Source organism: Poecile atricapillus, chromosome Z (genome assembly GCF_030490865.1).
Source record: "Poecile atricapillus isolate bPoeAtr1 chromosome Z, bPoeAtr1.hap1, whole genome shotgun sequence".
NCBI classification, from domain to species: Eukaryota; Metazoa; Chordata; class Aves; order Passeriformes; family Paridae; genus Poecile; species Poecile atricapillus.
Genome location: NC_081289.1, coordinates 21142511 through 21160517, shown reverse-complemented (window position 1 = coordinate 21160517; position 18007 = coordinate 21142511). Strand labels below are relative to the sequence as shown.

At 41.0% G+C, this 18007-nt stretch overlaps 1 protein-coding gene across 3 annotated transcripts in view; it reads right to left on the bottom strand.

Annotated features, from left to right (window-relative positions):
• LOC131573672 (thromboxane-A synthase-like) overlaps window positions 1-18007 on the bottom strand; it is a 236823-nt gene that overhangs the window by 46444 nt on the left and 172372 nt on the right. The window lies entirely within an intron of this gene.

Sequence of the window (18007 nt, the reverse complement as noted above, 5' to 3'; positions counted from 1 at the left end):
TCAGCCAAGCCAGCTGTATCACAGGCACCCAGAAGTGCAGGCCACAGGAAGGTGAGACAACAGTGCACAGAGCAGACTTGGGGGTCACAGACTCAAAAAAAGAACGGGGCGCCAGTATTTTACGTCCTGGGATTTTTCAGCAGTTTAGGACAGGAAGTGAACTGGTGTCAGGCAATCAACACTGCAGATGGGTCTTTAAGCAGCCAACATGTAAATGGGTTTTGGCAAAGATACCGCAACTAACAGTCTTTTTTTTCTTTTTTGTGAGAAATGCCATTTTTAGGTACAGTCAGAGAAATGTTGCCTTCTGCCTGCTACGAGAAGGTGTACAGATGTCGACAGCGAGTTCAGGCGAGTGCCAGGTACTCGAGAATTGTCACTGGGTATGTGAGCTGCCTCACACTAACTCCAGGCTTTTGCAGGAGGCAGGTTTTATTTTCTGCTGAGGTTTCTAACGAGCCAGTTCTCCAGCAGACCTTGTCTCTGGGTCCAACAGCTCAGCACAGCCCGATTTTTATTTTGTTTTTAAGTTAAGCCATCTCTGCCAGGCCAGCTCCTCAGCGAGGTCCCTGTGAGTCACCCACGCGGCTCCCGAGGAGCTGCCCATGAGACAGGTACCGCTAATCTGGAATGACGCCTGGTAACTGCAACATCTAATTTCAGACTCAAGGCACCAATTTCCCAGTCACTTTGTAGCTACACTGTGTTACCGTAACAGGCTCTCTGCACAATTATCACAACACTTAGTAAGTTACTCATTTCTGAAAGAGCCAAGAAACCTTGTAAATTATTTTCACTTTAAAGAAAACAGACATAGACGTAGTCCCCTCTGGAGTTAGTAAATAGCAGTTTCTAACCTATATTTTGTTTATTATTAATGTTTGACAAATAATATTATCATTAGAATTAAAATATCTTTGCTTCAAAAGAAAAAATTAATAAACAAGCAAGAATTTAAAACCCAGGTGCACATGCCATTGTGGCAGTGGCATGCATCAGGCACAGACACTTTGAATATTTTATACTTCATAATTTTTTTCTTAAATAATTAACTACCTTTAACTAGTGATTGTCCAGCCCTACCACTGCTGTGCGTTTAACTGCTTATTAACAGCTCAAAACCAGCTTTGGTGGTTCTGCTTCTCCTTGCTCTGATTCCAGGCTGTCTATAAGCCCTGCTTGACTTTCAGGTTAGAGATCTGTTTCCAGTCTCACTCTGTAATGGATGTAAATCCATTTTCTACAGCTTTGCCCCCTGCAGTAGACTCAAACAGCTCCAGTTAAGATCTCTAGTGTTCACTGGCTGGACCAGCATTCAGTCTAGTATCTCTCTGCACAGTGGAGAAACCTGCTCGCTCCAGCTGGTGATGTGGGCTTATTTGATTCTCTGTTTGCCTTTTGCAGTGCAGAATGAAGAGTTAAAATTCCATACCGTGGTTTGATTACTGCATTGCTGCCAGAAATGCAGAACTGGACCAGAAGACAAGATGTACTGAGTCACTGAAGAATTGTACCCTTTGGACAACTAATTGAAATTAAACCTGTTCTCACAAAAGCTTTTAAAAAAAAAAGTACTACCAAAAATGACCTGGTCTATAATTATCACCTCATAGCATAGTCCAGTGTTGAAGGATATACAAGTGTACATATATTTAGATGCATAAAGATGCACATGAGGGCTTGATAGTGTTTGCCAATGCAGGCACTGCTTAGAATTTGCATATCTGCATGTACACAACAAGAGTCTCATGGCTACCACATTGCTCTGCAAAGTCTAAGTGGGATTAAAATTATTACTTCCTTAACCTGAAATGCTGAAAATGCAAAGGACAGTATTTGGATTTCTATTGAGTTTCAAGCAACCATTATAGCAATTAGCTTTGACTTGATAAAAGATCTGGTAACAATGTTTTCCTACAAAACAAAACCTTAACCCCCAACTTGAGGCAATGCTTCCCATCTAATTTCTCCTTGTGCCTTTATAGAACTATAGAAACAGAGAATAAATACATTGACAAAAGGATCTAACAACACTTACAAACACTTAACTGTAGTAACTGCAACACTTGAAACCTGAAGGGCACACTGAGCAAAACCAGGTCTGTAAGATAAGCTCAGTAAGACTTCACACTGGTGGAAAATTGCTTTTAGAATGCTCTATGCAACTCTAATACCCACATTTTTCCAAAGGATGTTAAAAACTCACAAGAGAACTTCTGAAAGCAGGCACACAAGAAATCAAACTTCCAAAAAATATATATAAGTAAATTTTTTAAAAAGAAATAATTTTAGGAACACACAGTTTTAATACAAGAAAACACTAGTAGGTGATATCACTGTGGTTTACAGGCGATATCCTAATCTTTATTTAGGAGAAGGATAATTAACTTTTGAGAAGAGATGAAACAAAACTGTGGTAAATTCACAAGAAACTTTTGCCAGAAAGATTCGGGTAAGAGGGCATGACATATTCCCCAGCTATTTATATGCAGGATGTCAGGACTGGTGGTGAGATGAACCCATACAGTAGCAATGGGGATCAAAACTGAGCCCAAATCCAAAGGTCACTCAGAACATTAAAAAAGTTCACATCTGAATGCTGTGGCCTGGATCTATCTATGGTTTTTCTTGTAAAATCAGAGCTGGAAAAAAAGCAGGACGTTTGCTTAGCAGCAAGTCTCTGTGTCCTTGCATTGTTCTCTCATTTAAGTGCACTGCTAAGGCTCCACTGATAGTAAAAGATTGATTTAAAAGACCATTCCACAACCTAAGCAAACAGTGAGCCTGGCTAATGTTACATACCATATCCTCTTGTCATTTACTGCTACTCTGTGTGTTTACTGTGCCTCTCACTCCCCCTCAGTACCAGCCCGAATTTGCAGCAGAGCAGCTGGCCCTCCAGGGTTGATGGCACAACTGCAACCCTGAGCCCAGCAACAGCAGCATCTTGATTGATTGTAAAATCACAACCCTGCTCTCAGTTAGGTTCTGAATCAAAACAACCTCCTCCCAAGGTTTTGGGTCAAGTCTTTGCAGATTTCCTAAATGAGAGGCACCTCTATATCACAAGGTAAACCTTACCTCTGGTAAGATCCAAAATTTAATCACATTATCTGCATTCCTCTATCAAAGCTCCTTCTTCTGTCCAACAGTGGTTATGAAGCTAGGTGGTGTGAACAAAAAAAATTGTCTCCACCTTTAATCTCTATCAGAAAAGCTCTCATTTTGCATGGATTACTCTTCTTATGTCAAATTCAGTACACAGCATGATGAAAACATCCATGCTCTTCCCATTAGTATGGCAGGAAAACTTAATGGAGTGTGTTATGTTTTGCTTTGTCCTTCTCTTACCATTTTTTGAATTACTGGTTTTGTTTTGTGCTCCTAGCCAACATGATAAGTATTGCTTCTTTCCTTCAAATAACTGGACTGTGAAAACAAAGAGGTGTGTCTCTGGAGCCTGATTCTTGGTTTCACTGAGGTCCTACCAGGGCAGCAGAGACAGGCCTTACCACAGTTGCAAGCCCTCTTTTGTTAACATAACAGCAGAAATGAGGTGATGATAATCCTGCTGCAGGTGAAGGATGAGGCTTGATGGTCCATTCCCATTACAGGAACAGGAAAGAGGGCATAAATGTAAACTGAGAATCTGGCTTTGCAGTTACCGTGGATACAGTTTGTAGGATTTATATTTTTAATTAGAGCAAAAGGTAGAAACCTCCACTGTCTAATGAAAACAATATGTTAAACAAGGTTTTGTCCAATATTTTAGAACACCAGAATTTGCAACAATGGAACAAGAACAATTAAAAAGATTACTAAAGCATTTTGTTTTGCTTGTTCTTCTTGGGATCCTTCATGTTCAAGTCAGGAAAGACATTTTATGCCACCTAATTAAAACAACTGAGAGGGTTTTGGTTTTTTTTTTTGTTTGTTTGTTTTTTTAAACACATACACTAATTTATTAATACAAAGAAGTCCTGTGTCCTTGGTTGTACACAAGATTAGACTTAACAATAACATACCTCATAGACAATACCTCTTTTTCCCCCACTGCAGAGTGAAGAAGAGTATGTTTTGTAGGGACTACTCAAAACACTCTCAGAAACAGTTTGCATTTCTGTCCTTGCAGAGGGTGATGCCTGTACATCCTTCAATTTGTGCACACCAATAGATCTGTTGACTTTTGTGTTTTGGATCTCTGATGAAAGTCACTGCATTTTTATATAAGCATATTTATATACTTAAATCTATGGGGGAAACACCAAATGATCTTTCAAAGGATTTCTTGTAGGACATAAGTTAACCAGAATATGCAAATACTGTTTTGTGAGTTCTCTATTTCCCATGCCAAAACTTTTAAATTGTCTGTGCCTCCTGAAGACAAAGGACCATTAATATTACAGGACTTGTAGGTACTTTTAGAGGTTAGTATTTATGTATTGTTTGGATGTTAACAAATGAAAAGTGCTAAAATATCCCAGACTATTTAGAAAAGATACGGTATCTTTGCTCCTGCTGAAACAGGTCTGTTGTGCTCAAGTGGCACCGGGTTACCAAACCTAAAGAAAGAAAAATCAGTCGTGTGACAGTTACTGTTCGGGTTAAACATTGTTGAAACCTGTAGGTAAAGCAACCACTTGGTTCTGTAATGGAGCTTATCTGCTCGTTATATTTATCCAGAGGGACAACTCAGGAGGATTGCAGCCCCTGTGCAAAGCTGCAGGCGACTGCTGCCGTACAAAATGATCGGCAAGGTTTTGTGCATATCACCTGTGGGCAGAGTGGTTTGTCAAGGCAGCGCTCTGCACAGAGCTGTGTGCTCAGGGAAGAAGTAAAGCAATCAGAAAAGGAAAACAAAGGAGAAAAGAAGCACCAGGCGCCGTCTCAGTACAGCAGACACGGTTTGGCGAGGGACTGCCACAGTCCATGCCGCTCCACGGAGCGGTGAGCGCAGGAGCTCCCTATCCTGCTGCTCAGTTCCTGCTGGGATGGGCAAAAGGAGACTGTGTACAGTCCTTGTAAATAACTAGGGTCACTTCAAAGATATTTGGTTCTATGCCAAACAACCCAAAGGCCCTGAAATTTCAGCCAGCAGTTCAGCTCACCACAGGTGAGCAATGTAAACAGCCAGCAAATTATGACATGGAACAAAATCTGACAAACGTTGGCATCTCTCTCAGCTGACAACGTGGCCACATCCACAGGGGTGCACCTTTCAGTGTGGGAGTTCAAACACGCCTTTGGCAAGGGATTAAGCACGCCCAGTTTGCACCCAGATTGTGCATTTTGTCTCGCACTGAGCTTGCTCAGGCAACAGGCAGTATTTTAGGTAACTACTACTTCTTGCTCCTCAAATTTCCATAGGAAATTGCTTGTAGTCATGACTTTCTTATTGCAGAAGGTATCAAACACATACAAGACACTATCTGAAGACACCCGTGCAACTGGTGTCAAGCTGTACCACTTAAGGCATGTTTTCAGCACCCACCTAAGACAGCCTGGCAGTGCATATTTGTCACAGCCAGGGAGTAAAATGCTTTTAAACATCATCTTATTTCCCCAGTGAATGCTCCTCCCAGCAGGGATCTCTGCGAGCTGGTTTCTACTAAGCACGTTGAGCAAGATCACTTCTAAATAATAACTTCTCCCAGAACTTGATTTCCTTGCCCTAAAGCCTGGTGACAGATATCTGAATGCTGGGATGCCATCACCATAAAGTACCTACAGCTCAAAGCAAAACATGCTGGAACAGGATGTGATACCCTGGACCACCCAAGGGGTCTGGCAAAAAGCCAAACTTGGGATCAACACATCCAGAGACTTTGGTGGTGAAATCCAAGGAGTTTGAACATTTCTGGAACACCCATCACAAGAAAAGCTGGTTGTGAAGATGTACTTTTCTAGAGTGGAAGGGAACAGTGTGAAGCTTAGAGAGTGCTGTAATTCAACAAACTGCAAAAGAGTAACTGTGTTCTCGTGGAAAAACAGTGGAAAAACTCACCTTTGGGTGAAGGGGCATTCATACAGCCTGAAAATTGTGCAGTGAAATTCAAGTAACCCCTTGTGACTACTCCCCCATCTTCCCTGATGTTGAAACAACATCAGAGATATCTGCCAGTGGTACTTAAATGCTTGTGTTTTTCACATTAGAGAGGCAGGAGTTTTGGACCCCCTGATTCCTATACTTACATACCGTTGGAAATTAGCATAAACATCTCAGCTGGCTACCGATGTGATTAAGATGTGCCTCCACTTTGCAATTTTTTCTTTGAAACAAAGCAAAGGCTTTCATTTGTTAAGTGAAAATTCCCCAGTGGAAACCCCTCTCTCTTTCCCTCCCATTTCTGACCCCATATTGGGCACTTTAATCTAATTTTGGTTTGAGGTTTTAGAAGCTGAACGCTGCTTCTGAAGATCACTGAGGGAAAAGAAATCACTGGGAGGAACACCACACTTTGAACTGAACGTCCCTGGCACAATGCATATTGGAAAAAGAAAGCACTAAGAACATTTCCCAATCAATGTAGCTGTATTTTTCACTACCAGTTAGAAGGAATGGAAACCTATGGTAAATAATGCTGCTTTGTACAAGTCCAATTACCCTGAATGATAAATTGCCTAATTATTTCAGCTCTAGAATCTTACCCAAGTTCTTTATCCTTTTCTTTGTAGTCACTGTCTGCAGAACAAGAGCGTTTGACTGTTACTAATTAACAAGATAGAAAGATGCAGGACATTTAGTAAATTCACTTCTGTTTAAATCCATCTTACATTATTTTTCCCCACTAAAAGGAAAAAAAATAATAATTTATTTAAAAGTTGCTCTGATGGAGGAAATTTTTCCCCATGACTACTCTATGATATTAAAACAGTCAGCTTTTGTTTTTTATGCTTTCTAGAATGCCAAAAGATTAAAGGCACAGCAAGGATAGATTAACACTTTGAAATTAGCTGTAAAGTTTTCTACTTATCAGGCTATTAGATCTAAATTCATGACTGCACAAAATCGTCTTCCTATTGTATCCTGAGTGCATATGAACTTGAAACAAGTTTCAAAAAGCAAGAGCTTTTAAAAGTGTTTTGTTCCAGTTCACTATGCAATGACTTTTAGACATCATGTTTCTTCCTTTTTCCTTCATTTAGATCAACAACAGCAGCAAGGGGTTGTGGATAATAGCCCCATCTTCACACCTTCTTCACTTCTCCATTTTCTTTAAATTTAAAGTGTAGCTAGGAGTATTGAAAAAGATATTAAAGTTTATGCAAAACCTCTATTGAACCAGAAGATCAAAATAATCTTATTGTATAATCTTATTGTATTCCATCTTTAAACCTGATGATATGTAAAGCATTAAAAAACAAACAAAAACCCCCCAAACCCTTTTTTCCCTCCTGAGAGTCTTCCCTGAAATCCATTTTTTAAGATTTGCGTAAAAGCAGAATATTTTACATATAAAATAATACGAGTATTTTGTTGAATTCTGAAAGCACAGCTTCCATACAGGTGGAAAACATTGAGTCAACAGGGCCAAAGAGTGAATTGCTTACACAATATGCCTTAATGTGCTATGCCTCAGTGACAGCCAGGGATGATAATTCCTTGGACTAAGAAAGTAATCGAGTTCTCAGTCTCACTACATCTGAGACCTGCCTAAGGATGGTAAGCATGCAAGCATCTATATATCCACTCAGTCTTGGTTAAAAGCCCAACATTCCAGTCCATACAGGCAACTTCTGGGCATTTCTAGTGTAAAAGTTTGAGGTCTCCCCTGATCGAGACCCCAAATGCCTATCGCAGTGGCCACTGCAGGGGTGAAATTCCACTTCTGGCCAGACTGTTTGCATAGAAACCCTTGTGGGGCACTGACCAAAACATTCAAAACATGACCTGTTATACTGAGGTACAGGTGGACTTTATTGCTTTAGAGGATTTGATTTTGGGAAAGTCCCATAACCTGTCTTACAAAACCCAGACATCAAGTTAGTTAGCAATAAGTAAGATTACAGCCATGGACTTCAGGAGAGCTAACTTCAGCCTCTTCAGGGATCTTCTTGGAAAAATCCCTTGGGAGCAGGCCCCACAGGGAAGAGGGGTTACGAGGACCCCTTCCTCCAGGCTCAGGAGAGATGCATCTGAATGAACAAGAAATTGAGCAAGAGACCTGCATGGATGAATAAAATCTCCTTTCATTACTCAAGCACGAGCAGAAAGCAGGAGATGCAGGGTCAGGCCGCTTAGAATGAATATAAAGAGGTTATCAGAATAAGTAGGAATAAGACAAGGAAGGCCAAAGCTCATCTAAGGGCAAGAATTAAATCTGGCCAAGAACATCAAGGACAAGAAGAAAGGCTTTTTCAAATACATCAGTAACTAAAGGAAAACAAAGACAATGGGCAGAAATTGATGCACAAGAAATTCCACCTGAATTTGAGGATGAACTTTACTGTGCAGGTGACGAGGTACCAGAACAGACTGCACAGAGAGGGTGTGGAATCTCCCTCACTGGAGATATTCAAAAACCATCTGGACACAATCCTGTGCCACATGCTCTAAGATGGCCCATCTAGGATGCTTGAACAGGAAGGCTGGACCAGAGCCCCCTCTGTGGTCCCTTCCAGCCTGACCCATTCAATAAATATTAGTGAAAAATTGTTCTCTGAGCCAGTAAAATATATTAATTAATTTGAAATGGAACAGTCTTCAGACAGGATGTGTTTCCTATGTTTCTTTGTGCTTTCCTGACTACTCCATTTGCACTAGTCTTTCTACCTGGTGCAGTAAGGAAATGTTCACCCATATCACCGGAAGACCACTACATTTCTAGAGCAAGGGCATACCCAGAAATACCACCTTTCCTTTCTTTCCGTGTTAAAAAAAAAGCGTAAGATGAATCAAGGCAAACAATACAAAAGCCATTTCATGCTGATTAAAAGTACCAAAATCATATTGTTAGAAATGTAAATTATTTAAATACATATGTTCTGCCAGGGTGGTAAAGAAGGAAAAAAAAAAAAAAAAAAAAAGTAGAGAAGGTCATAAGAAGTTCAGTCTACCCAAAACTACTTTACATAATCATGAAATGCAAACTGATTTCCACTCCTTCTGGCACCAGCTCATTCAGCCTTCCCTTTGAATGCTTATTGACAAATAAATGGACTGGTTACTTCCTATTAATGCTTCCTAATTTATGTACATACCTGGAGGAAAAATTCCATTTTGACCTCACATTCATATAAGCTAAGATCATTTTTAAGCTATGAATAAGATGAATACAATTTTAATTTATTTTTGGTTGCTGCTGGGGATTTGCTGTTTCTTAATAAATTAGGCATGTGTTCTCCTCAGCTCAACTTTTGCACCTTACACATTTAATATGTGCAATTCAGGAGTCTGTGTGAAACTTTCAGATGAAAGACTTTCTTTCCTTCAGTCATTCTTCTCTCCCTCCTTCTCTCTCTCCTGCAAGCACAGGTGCACAAACAGGATTTGTTTTATCAACTGTTCCCCAATACTTCTCCTTTCTTCCTTTGCCCATAGAATCACAGAATGGTTTGGCTTGGAAAGGATCTTAAAGCTGATTCAATTCCAACCCCTCTGCTATCAGCAAGGATATCTTCACCAGACCAGGCTGCTCAGAACTCCATTCAGCCTGGTCTTGAACACCTTCCACGGATGAGGCATCCACAGCTCCTCTGGGGAGCCTGTGCCAGTGCCTCACCACCCTCACAGTAAATAATCTCACCTAAACCTACCCTCTTTCACTTTAAAGCCATTGCCACTTGTCCTGTCACTACAGACCCTTGTAGAAGGTCCCATGGAAAGTCCTTATCATGAAAGTGGCACTTGTTTTCAGAAATCTCAAGAGTCACTATTGTACTTAAAAGTAAAAATGCTGTTAAAGCAAGGTTTTACTCCTTGGTCTTGAAAGCCTCTCAGAAGCAGACAGTTCAGTAGAGATTCCTGCAGAAGAGGAGGATGCCAGGGCTGGGCCAACACCTTCCTGCTCTGAAGAATCTCCCTGTCAGTCTGGGGACACAGAGAGATCTCATCCCACATGAATGTTAACTAACATAAAGCTTGAAAATGCTCCTCTGTTTAGCTTAGTAGTTAATATTTCCCAGGAGACAAGTTCCTGCTTGATGAATTCAATTGGCTGCTAATGCTGAGACAGTGTGGGGTCCTGACACAGATATCCAAAGCCACCCTCTCATTTGTAAATTCTTTCAAGGGCCAGATGATTTAGTTTCTCTGTTTTTTTGCATTGAGGTTGTGCCTATTGCTGGCTGATCTCTTTCTCTGCTAAGTATTTATCATACAGCAGTACATAACTTATGGAAACTTTTAGTGCCTAACTTCCATGAGAAAAAAAAATAGTATAATACCTGTTATTATTGGCATTATATACCAATAATAATTCTGGGCTTGACTCCTACTTCACATTGAAAAACTCCTGAGGGGTAGACAGGCTGCCACTCAAAGAACAGGCACTTACACCTGTGAAGGCATCCCCATTCCTGAGAAGTCATGGCATGTTCACCTCTTTTCGTACCACATGTATGACTGGCTTGCCTGGTGAGAGTATGTCCCTCCCAAAGTCATGGAGAGGAGCAGTGGTGATATTTTCTGTGGCTTGGGCTTATCTCCTTGCTCCCTTCTACAAGGCTCAACTGCTTGGTGCAAAAATTGGATCTACCAATTCTACCTGGGACTTTGTTCCACCCTGCAAATGATGTAAACTATCGGCAGCTAAAAGGTTAACACTGATACGAATATAAAAATTGGACATTGTTTTGGTATTAATTTGGTTTGCTTTTTCCCTAGAGGAAGCTTGTTAATCACCATATATAGGAGCAGGTAGGATATGAATCCTGAAGAAAATTTTAACCAGTTTCTTGCTCAGCAGTTATATATTTCCTTAAATTAAAAGTAAATATGCTCTTTTCTCCATAAAAGCTTGAAATGTAAAGGGGGAGAGGAGGAGAAGGAATAGAAATACATGGAAGATGCATTCTCCCCTTTACTTCCTCTTTAAACAAATCTGTCTAATTACATTTAAAGTGCTGCATTATTAACAACTCCACCATTAAATGTTCCATGTCACTAGAAAAATTTATTCTTTAACATGAACCCTGCAGCAGTGATAGTGGGTCAATTATTATGAGGACGGCAAAATACCAAGAAAATTCAGGGGTGAAAATGAATATCTGTCTAGCATACATTACCTGAAACTCAGCTTTGCTCAAGAATAGCAATAAGGCAGAATCACTGAGCAACATGTGACATTGCAAGCAAAAGACAAATTAGTCTTCATGGGCAAGAAACTGGTAGGCCTGAACAAATGGAAAAATAAAAGGGTTTTGTTTTTCTCTTTTTATTTCTTTTACTTGGTTGAAAAGGAGTAAATGAACTCTGCAGTGTCAACAGCAACAAGTTCCTTGAAATAAAGACACATTAATCATCTCAACACCACCTCATTCCAGGCCACCTATTCTCAGCTGTGAAAAGGATTTTCCTAGGAAAGAAGTAAGGTTTGGAAAAGTCAAGGAAGAAGTATAATGTCAAGATATAACTGGGGTTTAAAATGTGGAATTTGTTCCTATAAGTTAACTGCAGACTTTTCAAAATAGCAAAGCCAAGCCATTCCTAAAAGATATCCTGACTTACCAATTGATTAACTGAACTCTTTGCATATCATAAATAAGCTGGCTCTCCAGAAAGTCTTTACTGTCTTTGAAAGTCTTTATCTCCTTTGCAGAGCAGGCATCTGTAAATACAGTGTAAGAACTACAAATGGCAAGCAAGAATTGCTCTCATGTGGATCCTGGCTGGTCATGCTCTCCCTGCCTGCTTCAGCCAAAGGGTGACTGTGGCTGCCTCCAAAGCACAGCTTCTGCAAAGCAGGAACAAGCAACAGGGATCTTCTAGACAGGCCTCCAGGACAACGTCTCTGCCTGGTGCTGGGAGGGTGCCTGGGGCAGTAAGCCACCTGTGCAAAGAGATATCTGCAAAGGCTCGCGCAATGAAAAACCTGAGCCCATGCTTTTCCACCTCGGTGCTTCCCCTCAGCATTTGAGCCTAGGAACAGGTTTGGGGCAAAGTGGAAAAACACTTGGCAAGCTTAGACTCATGACTTTTCTCAGGATTCCTCTCTTTATACAGCAGAGACACAAGATGGTAAAGAGACCAAAGCCCTGCGTCTCAAAGGTGCTTAAGTGGCTGAAATTCCAGAAGAGTTAGAAGTCAAAATAACCTCTGCCCAAGAGAAGTGACTTTAGGTCTCTTGAGCCCAAAGCCTGCATTTCAAATCAGTATATTCTAGATACTTACAGCAGAGGAGAAATTCAGGGAAAGACTTATTGTCTTCTACCTTAGCTACCTTTGCCCGGTATGTACAGAAGCACCATAGGACTGAGATAAATAACTGATTTCAGACACTGAGCAACTGCATGAAGAACTGTAGGAATATAACCTAACAGTATTCAGTCTCTACGTGTTTAAAAGCATCTCTCTATTTGTTTAAAACAAAACTGATTGCTGACAGCTGACATTCATAACTGATGTGAGGCTCTGCAACACCTTCTTAAACAAATAGAGAAATCAAAGAGTGCCATTTCATTCAAGAGAATAAACAGCAACAAAACACATTATTGCCTGTGCTTCCTGGTTCTGTATGTTTTGTGTGTGCATGTGTATGCATGTGTAACAGCAACTCTCTTCTGTAGACTTTTTTCTGCACACTATTTACAATTCAGTTTCCCTTGATAAATGTAAGGCTTCACCGTCAGCAATATTTCCTTAGTAAAGCTTAGTCTCTGTAGTTGCAAGCTTCTGAGAGCACAGTGCCTTGAGATACCGCATGAAAGGCACCAAACTCATGCAAATTGTTGTAGTAATTCCCTGACAGTGACATCTCTCTGACTTTCACCTCTCATTTTCACTAATGCTCAAAGAAAATCGTCTGTGCTACCAAGGAGACTCTCTGCATAGACTGCTTAAAAATCTAAACTACTCAATCAGGCACAGAGACACCATAAAAATGGTCCTACCTCTCTCTGCTCTGCTCTAGAAATTTTATGGGAAGGGAAAATTTTGAAATGGCAAAATCTCTTTTCAATAAGCCATCTCCATTAGACTGCAGAGGTGTTAGTGAAGGAGCTTTTCAGTGTGAAGAACAGAATCAAAAGCCAGTGTGAAGTTTAGTACGATTCCACTCAAGTCAGTGATGACAATTGCCCCAGATGAGCAGCTGCCACACCCATTATGTCTGATGAATTACCAAAATCATTAATCATAAATGAGGAGTTTATGCATCAGTCCAGTTCAACCTGGGCTATTCACAACTCACCACACATAGCAGTTAAAAAGGAATTAAACAGTATTTTTTCATAAACAAAATTATGGATTGCAATGACTTTGGAGTAGCATCATTCAATATTTTTGACATGAAAGAATACAGATGAAACATTCTGATCAACATTTTCAATTGAAAATATTCCTGGGCCCTAAAGCTATACAAAACCAAGTATTTATAGGAACTGGAAGATGTCTTTATATCAAAGAAAAATCTCCAAGTCTCCATTTAAATAGAGAGAGAGTATGGCAGGACTTTGAAGTTTCTTTAAACTTCACAGTCGCTAGACAGAGGTGAAAATATTGGTAAGTCACACCAGCACTGAATTGTTACTCTAGTACTTTGTGTGGATAGGAAATTTGATGGAGTAGAGACATGCTGTGTCTTATCCTGCTCTTCATTCCTCTCACACTGATGTTTCTAAATGTCATATCAAGCAGTGATAAGTAAGAGTAGTACAAAGCTTTTTTAAAATAGAAGGGAAAACACAGTTAGTCTTGCAGTCTCCAATGAATACCTTATGGTAATAGCTGCTCTTTCATGCATTCATTTTTATTTACTTCTCCTGACTCCTGCGCTCTCCTTCACCTTTGTCAGAGCTCCTGAAAGATTCCTAGGCATCAGCAGCAAGGACTAGTGAGCTGCTACTCTGTCCCTCACCAGACCTGAAGCCTTACATATCAGTGCAGCAACACATACCAGATTCTTTAATGGTGAATGCAACTTTTTCCTGTGGTACTTTTAGTAACAACAGGTGTTTATAGATATGAGCTAAAAATCCCCAAAACTTGTAGCACCAGGTCTGCCCGTTTGTTAATGCAAGGCTTGGTTGTCTATTACTGAGAATATGCAGTAAATTATTCCTGAAGGTGAAATTAGAATTCAGGGAGCTCTTGCTCCAGGCTTTTCTATGCTCTGCACCATCAAGTATGGATTTCTTTATTGCATTGAGACAGGGAATATCATTCTCATACCTCTTTTGCTCTCCTTAGCTGCCCCAAGCATGCATGCTTTCCCCCTGGCTCAAGAAAATTACCCAGTTTCACTGGTTTAACCTGATGTGTTTACTTTGCAACAGATCAGGAGTACCTACCTACAGCCACTCACCACATTTCACCTCAGTGTAACAAGTAACTTCTTATGAGAAGTTAGCTTGATCACCTATGTTTTTTCACTCTGTTTTGTGCCACTACTCTTCCTGTCTAAAATTATGCAGTCCAGTAAAACAACAACAAAAAATAATTTATAATTGTGAATGATTCAGTATTGAGAGCAGGGAGAAGGAAGGGAGAGAGACACTTAAATGCTAAAATGGGAATAGAGGTAAAAACGAGAGGCCTCACATTAAGGGAATCCCCAGCATGAAGAAGGAATTTTTCATGCCCTAAGCTCTGGGGCTTAGGACATAACACACAGAGAAGCTCAGAGCACACAGTGGCACTCAGAAGCAAGTGATCGTCTGCTCAAAAGGAATGTGTGCTCCAGGCTTGCTATGATTTTGCCAAGCACACACACACACAAACAATAAACAACTTGCTTTTACATTGATAAAATAATCAGTCACATGTGCAAAAACTGTTCCTAAATATGTCTTGTGAAGGGCTCTTTAAAAACTCTGCACAGGGATAATTTTTGACTGAAACGGAGAGGGTGAACACCACGGGTGCATTCTTTCTCACTTGGTGAATGTGGATAAAAAACATCTCTTTCACAACTGTATAGCCTCTGACAGTTCAGGGTTAGCCACAAACGCTGTAAAAATAATCTGGTCTTGAAATAGCAGCCTTTCTTTTTTTTTCCCATGCCCTCCTTTACTGGTATATACCAGGCTTGGTTCTCAGCTGATGCACATCACCATACCTGTACTAATACCAAACATGCACCAGTTTAACCCATCTGAGGATCTGACCCCTCTCTGCTGTCCCAGATCTGTGGTCTCTGCAGAAAGTAGTATTATTTTATACAGACACAGCGGTAGGCGTCCTGCCCCCACTAGTTCATATTTAACTCTCTTTTCATCTTGTTTATTTTGCTTTCATGGTATCAAAGCAAGCTGCACACCCAGCAACAAGCTTGCAGCAAATAGGTGCATCTTATTTTTAGCAGATTGCCCTTCACAGAGCACACACTATACTCCCAAGGGATTTATGAAGAGGGTCAGGTCAAAGTCTCCGTAATTTGAATTTTTATTTGTGAGTTAGAAGAATTATGCTTGTCTTTTCCACTACAGTTGGAGCACACACAGGGATTCAGAAGTAGTATGGGAAGATGCAGTGTATGGTGGCAAGTAGTCACCACTCAGTACTTTGTCTCTCTGCTTCCCCAGAGATTAAAAGCTCTGTACCCCCTTTCCCTACACCCTGATGACCCAGACAGAGGTGAGGGGGTAATGTCCTGCCCTCTACAATAACTGAGATTAGAGGCTTCTCCTACTTGCCAGACTCTAAAATGGGCCAGGTGCCTCTTCTTACTTTGAGGGAGACACCATGAAGCCTCTACACTGAGCTACCTATCAAGAAAAGACCTAAAAAGTCCTTTTTAGCAAGCAGATGAGGATGGTCCTGGAGGTACAAAGAAAAAGATGACAACCCATGGCTCACTCAGACACTGTTTTCTGAGAACACTTGCCTGGAAGTGCCATCTCCACAGTGTATTCAGGTTGTGTGGTGGAGATGGGCAGTGAGATATCCCAAGACAGTTCTGAAGCAAATTTGACTGGACACAACAGAGGTGGATAGCATGGTCCTGTCTCTCCTCGGGGTATCTGACTCCCAGCACTGGACCAGACACTTCCAGCACCTAGCTTTGTATCTCTGCACCACACTGCAGCAGTCTGCACCCCGCCTGCCCAGGGATCTCTAGCACAGCAGTGCCTCAGCTTTCTCCATCCTCTTTATGCTTTTCCAGCACACCCACCATGCAAGACAGACAAATGAGGATCACATCAAAAGCAGGGGTGTCTTCAAATACAACACTCAGAGCCACCAAAACACTGCTGTATGCCCAGATGGACCAACCTTGCTCCATTACTGGTTATTACAAGGTCACCATGCTTTGTGTTTTTGACTGGTGTGCCAAAAAGCTGGAACTGTGCCTGTCATTTATAGCACCTTTTCTCAGATGGCTCTCACATGTCTTTATAAACTTTGGTAAATGAGTATATAAATCACTCTGTCCACCACCAAAGTACAATCATCTCTAGGATGATACACAGCAGCTGCTGTAAAAAATCAGAGTGCAGCTCCAAACCACAGATTAGGGCAATAAAACATGCTGCATCAGGCACCTGAAATGGTTGGAGGACAGAAGCAGGATGTGGTGGAGAGCATTTTGTATTTATAATTACCTGAGTATAAATTTGGCTGAAGGGGGTACTGTGCTTAATACTTGCATATCTGAAAATCAAAACAGTCTTCCACCACATGTCAAAACAATCTGACTGTACCATTCCCCATGTTTTGGCCCTCTAAAGCCCTTCCTTTCTGAAAATTACCTTGATAAGAGCAAAGCTGATCTGCTGAGTACAAGCAATAACCTAATCAAATTTCTTAGCAAGTGACTTGATAACTAACTGTGAGCCTGTAGCTTCTGTGTCCCCTCCCTTCGTCTTTCTTGCATGACAACTGAACACAGCATCTATATATACCCAGCTCCAAAATAGCTTCTGCTCCCATAACTTGCAAACCGTTCACATAGATCTCATTTTCTAGGCTAAAAGTAGTTAATTGCAGTCACTAAGGGGACTGAACTGCTACACTCTTTTCCTTATTCTGGGATGGGCTCCTTGAGCAGTGTATTGCCCCCTCCCACCCCCTGCCAAATCATGAACTGTGTATAAAAGGCAATCTTTTGAAGGATGGGGCTGCACAGATCAGCTCTACAAATTTCCTGTTATCAGGGGCTGCAGATGAATTGTTATCCTTCTCTCCCTCTCTTCTCCTTGGCCATACAGCCATATAGGAACCATCTAAAGCTAAACCTGACAACTCATAAAGTACAGGGAAGTTATTTGAAAGGTACTTCCAGTCAATGACATGGCACAGCACGGTTTGGGATGAGGACACCATTTTGAGTTGAGGCACCCACACAGACTTTGTACAGAGCAGAAATTCATTTGAGTGCCAACTCTCTGCACTGACGTCTCTGCCACAAGTGTCCCTAGCTTCATAAACTCTCCTAGATAGTGCAAAAGCTGAAATTATTAGCAAAATATTCATAGAGAACCAAGAGAGTCAAGAATTAAGCATTTGAATTTGATTATTATTGAAACATTACTAATAGTGAGTGGCAGCTCAGTGAGATCATATACAAGCCAGGGTCCATTTTGTTCTCCAGCTTGAATCAGAATCACACCCACTGCAGTCCTCAAGTGCACAGCAAGGCCTCCTTTAACTGGAACTGGACCAGACCAACTGCTCAAGGAAATCTGGTACACACAGAGCTAGACTTTAACTACCCCAGAATAAACTTCTGAGGTGCATAGAAAGTGTACCCAAGAGCCCCCACTACCAGCTGTGCTGGATGATGAATCTGTGCCTACATGGGCACACTACTTGTTCATATAGACATGGCCATATGCATGGACTCCCCATGTGGAATATCCTTAAGGAACCACACTAATGACTGATTGAACTCAGATTTCTACACAATTT